The 14,732-nt window shown below is 37.0% G+C and overlaps 1 protein-coding gene across 4 annotated transcripts in view; it reads left to right on the forward strand.

Moving 5' to 3' along the window:
- The window catches only part of LOC124786008 (ribosome-releasing factor 2, mitochondrial), a 254,049-nt gene that overhangs the window by 9,617 nt on the left and 229,700 nt on the right, over positions 1-14,732 (forward strand). For 2 of the 4 annotated variants that reach the window (XM_047254231.1, XM_047254230.1), the window contains exon 2: positions 11,338-11,440. The exons of the other annotated variants lie outside the window; for them this stretch is intronic. The gene's annotated coding sequence lies outside the window, so the exon portion shown is untranslated. The remainder of the gene's footprint in view (positions 1-11,337; positions 11,441-14,732) is intronic. 4 annotated transcript variants of the gene reach the window in all.

The following is a 14,732-nucleotide window of genomic DNA, read 5'->3' on the forward strand; positions in this document are numbered from 1 at the left end:
AATCTATCCTTTTCGTGATACTGCACAATATCATCTATGCTTTTCAGAATATTGTCTATCCTTTACACAATACTGTTCTTAGATTCTATTGATACAAGAGTAAGTAATTTGGATCAGGTTATACCATTTTTCCAGAAAATTAAAAACTGCAGGCTCATTGTGACTCCATACAGCAGTTGTTATGTGTGTGTGCAGGAGATAGCTGTTCTGATTTGTTTGTAACTCTTATCCTTAAAAGGAAAATGATTGATTGTCAAAATGAAGTTTTTGATAGTGAAAAGATATGTTTTCTTGGTCTTACAGTAAGAGTATGTACACTGAAGAATAAGGGTTTGGCCGCATGCAAGATTCAGAGTGATATTGCACTAACAAGCAATAAGAATGGCATTTGTTGCGAATAGGGTGGGGATCCATGTAGGGATGCATTTCATGCATCCAAGGATGTAAGTTTATCCTAGATAAACAAGGGGAGTTTGTGGTAAAAGTGTTTTAGATTGGTCATCTAAGGCAGATATGCATTCAGGTGGATACTTGGAGTCGGGTGTGATAAGATGATGATGCAGATAAATCTTGTGTGTCTAATTGAGAGAAATGAGTAGAAGCTTGGAGTCAATGGATCTTGATGAGAGAGAGGCTTAACGGAATGATGATTGAAATGTTATGGTATTTTCAGCTTGAGTATGAAGCTAACTGGAGTCCTGATGTAGGATTGTGGAGGCATATTTTGAATGTAGTGATGTGAGACTGTTGATGAAGCCTCTTTACCACAACTGTTGCAGCCCAGTTTTACTGAATGTTAACTGCAGGTTCGTAGTGGCATTCAGTGAGCATATAAAATGAAATTGTTGAAATTTTAATCTGTAAATGGGTAGAGAGTAATGGCTGCCCTTATAGGCAGACAGGGAATTACTTAGTAAAGTTGTGTGGGATCACAGGACAAAATTATTCAAGATACAATTCTGTGGGACCTGGCATTACAATGTGTCCCTGGTTCTTACTACCCACCTGCCCCTAATTTACGTCAATTTCTTTGATCTCAGCATTTCTTTTTAGTAACTACTCCTTGCTTCTCTCCCTTGCAGTTTCCTATATCTTTTATTTTTAGACCTGTTTATCCCCCTCCCCCTGCCTGCCACATATAATGCCCTTAGCTTTCCACACTTACTAACTCTTGCGCAATGTTTTATCGGTAATCTAGATATTGCTTATTACCACTTCAGCCACTAAGCTCTCACATTTCCAATCTCATCCGGAGCAGTTCCCAACAATCAGAAAGAAGGGTTGCTCAGCTGGACAGGGGAGGCTTAACTGATGGATGAGAAGAAAATTACATAATATCAAATCACAAAATATTTTCAAAAATTAATTATTTTTAATGTTATAATGCATCTTATTTGGTGGATAAATACACCTTCTTAGAAAAGCTTACATTTTATAGACTAAATTGTGTTACAAACAACTTGATTTGAAACATACTTTAAAAAAAAGAATGTAAAATGTGGTGGTGAATGATGCAAACAATATTATAAGTATAGACAGTCTTAAGGGCTAGAAATTAACCATGAATGAAGTCCTATAGGGTTCAATTTTAGATTCAGTCTGATTCTTTACACATGAATATTACCTACCTCTTAACATACATGAATCATTTATATTAATAAATAATTAAATTCTTGCTTTTGAAAATATAATTGATAGGTAAAAAAATCTACTCACTGTGCAAAGGCAGGAGAAAATGCATAAAAAGCAGCTCAGGAAATATGCAAGCTTTCGGAACCAATGTTCATCCATATTTATATTGTAGTGATATTTTCAAGGAATTAGGTTTGACAACCACACTTTCACTGTGTATATCTTCTCTAACAAAATTCATCTTAAAAATCCTTCATATTATGAGAACAACACGATAAGAAAGAAGTTGCTGATTATTAACCAAATTTTCTTCATTACTCATTAGTAAAGCATATCAAAAAGCTGTTTAGTCTGCAGCCATAAAATCATTTTGTTATATGCCAAATGACATAATGTATATGACAGGTAGCAAGTTTTAAATCTAATCTCAAATTGTTTTTGCTGGACAACTCATTTTATTTTTTAAAATCAAATAATTAAAAACTAAAAGCATGTGTAATAAGAAAGACAAAAATGTTTACTTTGTTGATAAATTTGAGTGTGTTTATTTACAAATCATGGGTGCACAGTCAGAAAACTAATTTATTTTGTATATTTTTAAAGAAATAATGCAAATGATGTGTGGAATGTGGAATTAATTAACAATCTGATCTATATTACTGATTTTTGTTTCCAGGTTTGTACGATAGTAAATGAAAATCTTATCCTACAGACAGAATAGGTGGTGTGCATCTGTAGTGTTTGCTGTAAAGCTGCTGTACAATTTTTAATTTACTCTTTTCTTCAAAAAATCCCATTATAATAAGATAATATTAAACTACCAATAGCAATTTCTAGCAGCTATATAGTATAACTGAGAAGGCAGTAGCTATTTCAAAGTGGCAGTGTCCTTTCTAATTTAGTCAGTTAAATTTAGCTGTCATAAGCATGAATAGTACTAAGCAGTATAGTGGTAAGTTTTCTGTTAATGCGGTGTAAAGAGTAAGCTTCTTGGTGTACTTGTGTTTTATTATTGTATACCTTGACTTGTTTATCTGTGAAGGTTCTCCTTCATGATGGTATCTATGGAACGTAATGAATGATTGGATGAATGAATAGTGTAAGAAAAAGCTTGATCTTTTGGATCTTACCTAATATGACAGTGTGGTGTATGCTTTGTTCAAAATATAGTAGATGAAGCATCAATCCAGGACACATTCTATGCACACAAGATGAAACTACTCTGAGAATAAGGCAAAAAGTAATGTATCTGATGAGCATTATTAAAGAAAAAACAAATAAAACATTGAAGAAAATGAAACTCAGATACCAAAAATCAGAGGTGGAAATGATAATTGATTCAGGTCATTGGTCACTGCCCCACAGTGACGATGAACATTGTATTTACCAAGAAGCAACCAGACTCATATACACAGATTTTCTGCAACAGGCAACCGACCAGCAGTGTTATATAAAAATAAAAAAAATGCAGCCTTTAATGAAATCAGTGGATCATGAGTTATAATTTTCTGGAACTGCTTGGCATTTTAGGCTGTTTTCTTGCTGTTTTATTTTCTGAAAATTATCTAAGAAAGTTGGAATTTAATATACTGTGCGTACAATTGCCTGCCCTTCTAGAGTTAGGTTTTCTGTGACTATTGTAGATCACTTGATTCTGTTATAGGGGTTGCTCCTCTCGAAATGGTGTGGTGTCTTTCCTTCCCCGAGCCATCTCTACATCTTTGTGGGATGTTACACACTAATCTAATTCTTAACAATTAATTAAAATTCATATTATTCAATTTCAAACAAATAAAAATGGCTTGTTGGTGCCAGAGACAGACATTGATGGTGTGTGACTAAATGAAACATTGAGTATTCACTTGTAGAGAAAAATGCTAACTAATTTTTCCATTCTTTCATCCCATAATGGCTTTGAGAATTAGTTTCTGGAACAAATGCCACTGAAATAAATCAAGTATTTATTGGATGAAAGTTAGCTGTAAGAATATTGCCTGAGGCTGACAGCTTCACATTTTGCAGTCATCTTTCAGGATGTCACAAACCTTCTGCTTGTCCTTCTTTACGGTATCTGTTGCTAGTAAAAACATAATTTTTATATGAAGTGTAATTAATACAGGTAAAAAAAAGGACACTGCTGCAAAAACTAGAAACAAGAAATTGAGACACACTGCAGATTCACTGGAATATAGAAAACATCATGTTGAGTCATAATACCTATTGTATACTGACCCATGTCCTTTTAACATGTTGGTGACTGTTATTCTTCAGTATAGTAATACAGATAATAGAAGATAAACTGCAGCAATTTTAGTGCAACTAAGAAAAAACAGCTTTTCTGCTAAATTCACTAATTCGTTTTGTCTTGTGACTGAAGAAACAGCATATTGCAGTAGAATGATAGTGTTTTGTTAATGCAGTGTGCACAATCAGTTTCTAGTTGCTGCTTCACTTTCTTATTTAATAACTCTACCATTACTACATTGGCAAAAGTGGGGCTCCAGATCATGGTGGAGGAGTGAATGAATTGCTAACAGAAATAGGACTGCCACAAACAGATATTTAAAAATGTAGTGAATTTTAAAGTATTCAGATTTTAAACTCATTCACCCAGAAAAAAAAGCCAAAGGAATGAAAAAAGGTCCTTCCGAAAACTGGGTGTAGGAAATTATTGGGCTGTACCTCTGGAGCAACAGACTAGATTCAAATTCCACAGTGCACAATTATGAGCTGTAGGTAGTTAATAAGTAATAAATGAGAGTTAAAGACAAAAAAATAAAACTAAACTGAAATTGCTAGTGAAAAGAAACCTGCAAGAAAAAGGGTAGGTACAGGAGATAAGAGAACAAAGAAAGAATATGGGATGAAAGCTGGAAGACTTGAGTCAGGAACAGGGGTTGAGATGAAAGAAAAAGAAAGGAAAAAACACAGAGAAGAGAAAAAAATGAAATGGAAAGTAAACACAAAACATACTAGCACATTAAAATGTGTATCAAACCATGACTCAAAATCAGAATCATGGCCAATGCTTTTACCAACTTAGCTGTCCATTCAGGACTTAAGCATTGGTTTCTCAGTTCCAACAAAGAAATTATAATTTCTGGAACTAATTTAATTTGGGTGTAACCATTCTCTTTGCAGTCCTGCTCTCATGTTTTATGTTTCATTGGCTGGTATCTTGATGCTTGTGTTCTGTCATACATAATTTTGTGAAAGTGTGCAACCACTATCAGATTAGAGTTCATTGTTCATGTATAATACTGCTTAAAGTCTTAGAGAAGGGAACTGTGTACTATGAAGTCAATAAATCACTGAAGCTGTAGTCTAGTAATAGCCCTCTGATTGATAGAATGATCAGTTGTACAATTTTGATAAATCTGATGGTGTAAAAGGATACCTGCATCTCCAGGCTGTTAGCATTTTGAGGAACTGCTTGAAGCTGTTTCAACAGATGAATCTGATATCTTTTCAAAAATGCCACAGTGAGGAGTAGTTATCAAAATCCCATATTTTAAGCTGAATGAAAGTGTGTCCTCACATTGTTTTCTTTCTTTTTCTCACTAAGGGACCATGAGTTTTGGTGCTCTCCGACACTTATGAGGGAGTGCTGATAAGACCCTGGCTTTATAAAGAAAGTAATGTTGTATGAGTATGAATTATTGATTTGCTCAACATATTCGCCTTCGAGCTCAACTCCTTTCTGGCATCTTTGCTCCAGAGTCTTTAACCCATCCAAATAAAAGATTTCAGTTGTGCTGCAAACCTCTGATCCACAGCCTTTTTGGTTTCCTCAGTGTTCAGAAATCATTTTCTCGTGAGATGTTTCTTGATATTTGGGAAAAGATAAGTCTGAGGGAACCAAGTCAGATGGATATGGTGGAAGTTTGAGGATTTCAAAGTGAAGGTCTGCCAATTGTTGCTGTGTGATGGGTGCCTTGTGAGGAGGGGCATTGTCTTGCAGAGACAACATTCCTTCTCTCAGCTTTCCACAACATTTGGAGACCAATTGTTGCTTCAGTTTGTTGAGAAGTTCAACATAGTACTTTGACATGATGGTTTACCATGTTCTTAGTAGTCTGTAAACAGGATTCCATCTTTATCACAAAAGATGGATGCCAGTTACTTGTCAGCTGAGCTTTGTTTTGAACTTCTTTAATCAATGTGTGTGTATTCTTTGGACTATTATTTGGGCTCTAGATCATAAGTGTGTGTCCAGGTTTCAACTATGTTGATGAGATGATCCAAAAATCCTACAGAATACCAGGGAAACTCGACCCAAATTAACTATAAAGCAACCACTCATTCACACTTTCGGTCTGCCTTGACACATTTAGGAATCCATGTGGCTGAGAGCTTTCTCATGTCCAAAACTTTGTGAACAACATGACCCACATGTTCTTGGGATATGCTTTGGGTCTCTGTTATATTTTTAGCAGTTATCCTTACACTATCCAGAATCATGGAATGAACAGCACACACTGTTTCCAGAACCGTGACTTAATATGGCCTTTCAGTATGCTCTTCATCTTCAGTGCCATAATGCCCTGTTTTAAATGCAGCAACTCATTTCTTGGTAGTGGAGTAGTGGAATAGGAGTGGCAGTTATCGCCCAGTGTACCAGACATACCGTCATAAATTTGTTTGGTTGTGTTCCCGTACAGCTAAATTCTCTCTCACTGTGAATTCTCTGTTTTCTTGTGCCATGTTCGTTTCAAACATACACCCAAGAAATAAAAATCAATGTTACTGCTATACAAGTACTATCACCCATTATGTAAAGAATTAAGTTTAATGCAAAAACAAAACATCAGAATTAATATACATCAATTTTAACTAGGAAAAGCCAACAACTTATTAACACCCCGTTGTAACAGGTGCCTTTCGTTGGTCCTTACTACAAAATAGTACACTATAGTGGCTGGCACAGAAGTAGAGTCCAGACATGAATGAGTATTTCGATTCTCCAAGAAAGGGATACGAACGTGAACGGAAATCAACCGACTTTGACAATTTTAACAAAGAGCTCGTGCATAGAACTGTACTTGGATATTACGACAGAGGAGAGTATCCAATGGATAAAAAAATACAGTCTGACCTCCATGAAAAAATTAATTACTCGGGCTCAGAGACCTCTGATCTTCTTCTTCTCCACTCGCTTGGTTTCCGATTCAAGAAGTGTAATGGCGGACAAGGAAATTCTTAATGGAACACAGAGACATTGCAGCAGCAAGAGCGAAGTTTTTGCCTACAGTGCACTTCTTGCGTGCCGAAGACACCAGGCCGGTAGAGTCCTTGCATGAAACTCAGGTTTCACAGAACCACGCCAATAAGTATATATGGCATGACTCCAAAGGAAACGGCGGTTTGAAAGTTCCTATTTTTAGAGGTGGCTGATTAATCATCGCCCACGATGGTTCATTAACCACATGCTACATACCAGAGGCCAAACTTGTTTTCGTGGTGGGAAAAGTTCTTGCCAATACGGTTACCATTCAGAAATGAATGGAGAAGTTTTTAAGAATTAGTTTATTCGATTGTTGTCTGCACTGGAAGAAGGGTCAATTATCGTGATGGATAACACCAGCTACCACTCCATGCAGATAGAAAAGCTGCCATGTTCAAATTGGCGCAAGGCAGATATTATGGGGTGGTTAAAGAGAAAGAATGTTTCATCTCCATTCAATGAAACGAAGGCTTGAACTCCTGTCCAAGGAAGAAATAGTAAGTGCCAAAAGGACTTACGAATTAGATCAACAGCCAAACGAAATGGGACACCAAATGGTACATCTACTTTGTTGATGTTGTGTAAAACACTGCAGCAAAGTTGTTATTTCATCTAATTGTGTGTAAATAACACAAGAAAACAAGAAAATATTAAATAATGAATTTAGATTTATTTAATTGGTTTCCTGGAGCTGATAAACAAAAATGAATTGAGTACCTTAAAGATATGTTTCTTAAGAAAGAAACTTGTACCTGTAGTTTTATTTGCTTTCTTTGTTTTTGTTAGTTATGTGTACTACCATTAAACACATTCAATCTGAATCTGACAAGTGTGTAAAATGAACAAATATTGCCCACATTTCACAAGCAACATATCTGCTAAATATATTAGTCAGTTATTTGTATGTTCTGGGATTATAACTGCAGCCTTTTCGTATGATTTGGTATGAGTCACTTATACAGTTATTGTACATCTTTTCAGCAACATGAGATAAGTCAACTTGCTGACCATTTCCACGATTTCTTAAGGTTATTTTTTTACAGTGATTTGTATTTAACTACACTCCTGGAAATGGAAAAAAGAACACATTGACACCGGTGTGTCAGACCCACCATACTTGCTCCGGACACTGCGAGAGGGCTGTACAAGCAATGATCACACGCACGGCACAGCGGACACACCAGGAACCGCGGTGTTGGCCGTCGAATGGCGCTAGCTGCGCAGCATTTGTGCACCGCCGCCGTCAGTGTCAGCCAGTTTGCCGTGGCATACGGAGCTCCATCGCAGTCTTTAACACTGGTAGCATGCCGCGACAGCGTGGACGTGAACCGTATGTGCAGTTGACGGACTTTGAGCGAGGGCGTATAGTGGGCATGCGGGAGGCCGGGTGGACGTACCGCCGAATTGCTCAACACGTGGGGCATGAGGTCTCCACAGTACATCGATGTTGTCGCCAGTGGTCGGCGGAAGGTGCACGTGCCCGTCGACCTGGGACCGGACCGCAGCGACGCACGGATGCACGCCAAGACCGTAGGATCCTACGCAGTGCCGTAGGGGACCGCACCGCCACTTCCCAGCAAATTAGGGACACTGTTGCTCCTGGGGTATCGGCGAGGACCATTCGCAACCGTCTCCATGAAGCTGGGCTACGGTCCCGCACACCGTTAGGCCGTCTTCCGCTCACGCCCCAACATCGTGCAGCCCGCCTCCAGTGGTGTCGCGACAGGCGTGAATGGAGGGACGAATGGAGACGTGTCGTCTTCAGCGATGAGAGTCGCTTCTGCCTTGGTGCCAATGATGGTCGTATGCGTGTTTGGCGCCGTGCAGGTGAGCGCCACAATCAGGACTGCATACGACCGAGGCACACAGGGCCAACACCCGGCATCATGGTGTGGGGAGCGATCTCCTACACTGGCCGTACACCACTGGTGATCGTCGAGGGGACACTGAATAGTGCACGGTACATCCAAACCGTCATCGAACCCATCGTTCTACCATTCCTAGACCGGAAAGGGAACTTGCTGTTCCAACAGGACAATGCACGTCCGCATGTATCCCGTGCCACCCAACGTGCTCTAGAAGGTGTAAGTCAACTACCCTGGCCAGCAAGATCTCCGGATCTGTCCCCCATTGAGCATGTTTGGGACTGGATGAAGCGTCGTCTCACGCGGTCTGCACGTCCAGCACGAACGCTGGTCCAACTGAGGCGTCAGGTGGAAATGGCATGGCAAGCCGTTCCACAGGACTACATCCAGCATCTCTATGATCGTCTCCATGGGAGAATAGCAGCCTGCATTGCTGCGAAAGGTGGATATACACTGTACTAGTGCCGACATTGTGCATGCTCTGTTGCCTGTGGTTCTGTCAGTGTGATCATGTGATGTATCTGACCCCAGGAATGTGTCAATAAAGTTTCCTCTTCCCGGGACAATGAATTCACGGTGTTCTTATTTCAATTTCCAGGAGTGTATGTTCTCTCTCTCTCTCTCTCTCTCTCTCTCTCTCTCTCTCTTAAAAACACACATACCTCTGTATAGGCCTTATAATTATTGCCTAACCTGCCCAATGCTAGAGTCAATTTTGCTGAATTCTGTTTCCAGCATTGTTCTTTTAGGTTCTTGACACACACACACACACACACACACACACACACACACACACACACACACACACACACACATCCATGCATGCACATGCCCCCCCCCCCCCCCCCCACACACACACACACTACTAAACATACAGAAATCCTATGGAGTAGGAGGAGTTGGCAAGTATATATGACTTTTGTTTTACATTGACTATTTTCGTCTCCAGATACCTCACTTGTTTACATGCCACACTAAGGCTGGCTGATGAATAGTGTAAACCATTTCTCCTTCTGATGTTGTGTGTTTGAATTTTACTGTTGATTTCAAACTGTGGTTTACTGTTGACAACAAGCTTCAGAAGTATGCTAAACTGTTTAAAGAGCGGTCTCCAAGACGTTCTAGAAAGGGCATTGCTTACAATCCTTATTACATACTTCTGCACAACAAACATATTGTTTCCTCAATGACATGTTATCCCGGAATATTACACCATATGATATTAATGAATGAAAATAGAAAAAAATACACAACTTTTTGAAATTTTCATCTCCAAATTCAAAAGTTGCACAGATTTGATACTTAACAAGCCTTATAACATTTTATTTACAGTGCAGATTCTTATCAATGTAAACATCTAAGAATTTCAAATATTATGTTTTATTTATTGATTTACCATCATTCATTATTTGTAATGGTGTGGTCAGGTCTTGTGCAGCACTGAATTGCTCGTACTGTGTTTTATCCAAATACGGTGACAGTCGATTTTCAGAGAACCATTTATTAATATTAAAAAAAATATTATTTATGTTTGCAAGTGTGGAAGTTCCTCCATTAGTGTTCATTATAATACTTATCAGCAAAAGAAACTACTTCTACTTCTTGAATATTTGATGGAAGATTATTTATGTATTACAAGAACAACAGCATACCCAGTGTTGGTCGTTGTGATACATCTATAATTATTATTCTCATTCTGAAATTGCTGTTTCATGTGGTAACATGATGACTGTTCAAAGGTTTGTAATTGACTAATTAATCGCTTTTAAGAATTGTGGGAGAAATTGTCTAGGAGAAACAAAATTAATCTGCATTTGAAAACACTGCTACTGTCTACTAGACACTTTATTTCTACAGGTAGAGTAATCCACCCATTTATTGATCTCCACAGATCCCTGGATGCTAATGAACTGAAATTACGTGCACTATCAAAACAAAGAAACTAAAAAAGGGAAACAGCTCTTAGAAATCACGTTAATAATTAACTGTTTTTAAAGTGCTATAAAATATTTGTCCTCCTCATGCCTAAATTTCATGCAATAAAGTTAGCAGAAACATTTCTACTTCAGGAAAGCTGCTGTTCCCTCTGTTTTATTAAAAATCTGTTGATATGTCTTGTTGCTTGCAGAATATTTGTATGATCACATTGACATTGATCATAGAGCAAAACAGTTATCTACATTGTGAAAGACTTTCACTGCCAAAAATTTCACTTACTTCTGTGCTAATGATAGGTGTGGAAGCAGGTAGTGCAGATTATTTTTAGGGAAAAGAAACATTACTGATATCAGGGACCACTATTGGTTGCCTATATAATGGAAAAAGTTAAAAACCTGTGTCATATGAGCATTCTAGAGTGTAAATTTACGATAAATTATTGCGAATAGCCATAGTTGTACATACAATTTATTCCGTGAGGGAAATGAATAGAAACATTCACAGAAGCTGCTTTTGGTGGCAGCTTCTCCCTGTTAATGTGTAACTTAAGTCATCCAGCATTAATGAAGGCTCCCTTTCATTATGGGATGTACAGAATGTATAGGATGATGAAATGAATGAATAAAACACTTAAGCAGATAGGAGGCATGTGCTAATAATTAATAAATTTTATTCCAGAGGGTCAAAATGTTGATAGGATTGCCCCTGCTGGGCAACTAAATGAAAAGATTTGCAATGGGAAGAAACTGACTGAAAGATTCTTTGGTGTTGAGAGTTTAAGGTATGTTGGGATTAGTTTTTTAAATTAAGTTTTATATTAATTTCGTCTCATGGGTTTTTGTGTTAGTCATTTTTGTGTAGTTTGGGGTGTGGCAGCTTTTGGATGTATGTTCTCTTCTGCTAAATATGCCTTTGGACATAGCTTAGCATATTGATCACATATCTGTAAAATTACTTCAACTAACAAGCTCTACAGCCTCAGTCTGAGCAGTACATGAAAATGTTAAATAAATGAAGTTCAGTTTCGGCAATACAAATAAATAAAATATATATGATGCAAGTCACCAAATTATAGGCATCAAATAAATTGTGATTTACTTGTTAACTTAGTTTGTCATAAATAAACTGAATGTTGAACTTATAAAGTTCATTTAATGTTATAACTCTGTTGAACTGCTGAACAAAAGCTCTAGCTGCATAAATCAGCATAAAATCAATAATCAGTGCATGAGTGCTAAAAATTCAGCAAAGTCTAAAAAAAAGTTTAAGTGTTACCTCCACACCGAAATGCAACTGTGTCAGCATTGTGCACAGAGAAAGTCTTAACTGTTACATGCACTACCCACAAAGTTTACCAAGTCCTGAGAATGTGCAGCCACCTTGCCACTAAGAAACTAAATCAAAAACTTTGAGCAGGCTGACACAGATTTATTTAACTTCCAAAGACATACAAAACAGTAATATTCAATTCACAGTAGCTGTTTGGTATATGTACATTGCTAGCATCCCCTTGAACTGCACCTGTAGCATGCTTACTTTTGAAGTACTGGTCCTGCAGTGATGGGCGTGCCGGACTATTCAAATAAATTAATATATTTTGAAAGTGTTACTGCCTGTGGTCCAGTGGGCATATTGAAATGTTTATGGTGTGCTAACTACCAAATGAAGTAGAAAACACAGCAGTTTGATGAAACTTTTCCATATATTAAAAAAAGATGAAATTTATGCCTTTAACTGGTACAGATTTTGTACCAAGAAAGGTTGCTGAGAACTGAGAAAAAGTGAGCTAGAACTGAAAAAGCATTGCTTCTCCCTCATCATATATATATATATATTATTACAGTAATGCTTAACATAATCCTGTATTGTTGTATAAATGTTTTTTACAAAGCTACAATAATGAATCTGAATATGATACAAAAGGATCAATATATAGCAAAGTTATGATTTTGATAACAACATTACAAATACATTAGTTGCATTAAATTAAATTCAACAACAATGTTTCCAATTAACATACAAATTACAGCAAGCTGAATGATCCTAACATGTTTTAGATATTTTTACATAAAATGCTTTTTATATAGCCAATTTTTGAAAAAATATCCTTGGTTCTCAAAACGCTGAATGAACTACCGTATTTACTCGAATCTAAGCCGCACTTTTTTCTGGTTTTTGTAATCCAAAAAACCGCGTGCAGCTTAGAATCGAGTGCAAAGTATGCAGAAGTTCTGAAAAATGTTGATAGGTGCCGCCACAACTAAGTTCTGCCATCTAATATATGTAACACTACACAGGCATGCTTTGCAAGCACAAAGATATATACTGGCACCAAAACCTCTGCGTCAGTAAATAAATTAAAAGAAAAGCTAGAAGAATGTAAACATTATGCCGCGTATTCTTCCATGTTTGCTGCTACCTCATTTAAATCCTGTCTGCGTAATAAACTATGAAACTAGAGAGAGACCACAGCAAACGCGGAAGAATATACATATTATGTCATGTTTATATTCGTATTATTCTTATGCTGAATAGTGATACAGTCATAAATGAAGCACGAATCTAAGATGGAAGAATTTTACTGCCAGGAATAATTTCAAATTATTGATATGGCTGCCCAAGGGCTTAGATATTGAATACTTGGCCAACCTAGCATGAAGGAACAAGGTACCATGGAAAAAGTATTGTTGGAGAAAAAAGGACATGATTTAGTGTCTCCATATCCAGAAATTGATGTTCAAACTCTGAAAATAGAACTTGAACGCTTTCATTTACGATACAAAGTAAAATGCCTGAAAGACACAAAAGAGCTTTTGGTTTCTGTGAGAAAAGAAGTTGAATAATTATTTAGTTATGTTGAAGCACTGGTAAGAGCTATCCTTGTGTGCCCAGCTTCAAGCTTGAAGCAGAATGCATTTTTACTGCTTTACGATGGCTAGAGAGTTACTTGTGTTCTGCAGTGACACAGCAAAGGCTCAATCATTCAGCAGGCTGCAGTGTTCACAAATTGTTGTTAGATCAGATAGACTAAAGAAAAATTGCTAGAATATTTTTATCTGATAAATACTTTCTGATCACTATAGAATGAACTTTGTAAGATTATTTTACCTTACGCTGTTGATACTGTATTTATCATTTCTGATATTGTAATTACTTACATTTTTATTTGTAGTTTTCTTTTTGTGTTTTTAAATGTATTTTAATGTTTGAAAAATAAACTAAATAAAATTATATATGTAATAGGCAATTTATTTACATTTCCAGTAAAAATCAAGCAGAAGCTAGTTAGAAAAACTTAAGTTTGAAATAGTTATCATGGTTATTTAGGACATAATAATCATAAACACAGTTTCGATAAATTTAAATGTTAATACTATATAGAATGAAATTTTTCACTCTGCACCAGATTGTGTGTGGATATGAAACTTCCTGACAGATTAAAACTGTGTGCTGGACTGAGACTCAAACTTAGGACTACCTTTTGTGGGCAAATGCTCTACCATGTCTATTCACCCCCTCCCCCTCCATCCCACCCTCACCACCACCACCACCACCACCACCAACAACAACAACAACAACAACAACAATAATTTAATGCTGGTGACACCTGTGGTTAACACTGAACTAAATACATAAATAAATTAGGTTAAATACTGTCCATTAGTACTGTAATATGTGGTTGAAACAAAATAATCGTAGTATCACAAGGTTCAGATTGTGAGGTCCTATTGTGCCATGTTACGCCCCCTACTAAAGAATGGCAGTTGAATTTCCTTTAAAGTGCAAAGTGGCTAATCATTCAAATATTACAACATTAACCATAAACTTACAGTATATACACTTACAGAAGTGTACTATTGCACTAATCATTTTGATGTTATACATGATGTTCTCTTTTCAGTAATATTTAAGTAGATAAGGAAAGACTGAATTTGTGTGTGTGTGTGTGTGTGTGTGTGTGTGTGTGTGTGTGTGTGTGTGTGAAATGTTCTAAACAATAAAAAAATGGACAGATAAAACATATGGTTTTTCTTGCTTCTTCCAGTGCTGCTCTCAGTTTTATTGTTGCATGC

The sequence above is a fragment of the Schistocerca piceifrons genome, chromosome 1, assembly GCF_021461385.2.
Source record: "Schistocerca piceifrons isolate TAMUIC-IGC-003096 chromosome 1, iqSchPice1.1, whole genome shotgun sequence".
In the NCBI taxonomy this organism is placed as follows: Eukaryota; Metazoa; Arthropoda; class Insecta; order Orthoptera; family Acrididae; genus Schistocerca; species Schistocerca piceifrons.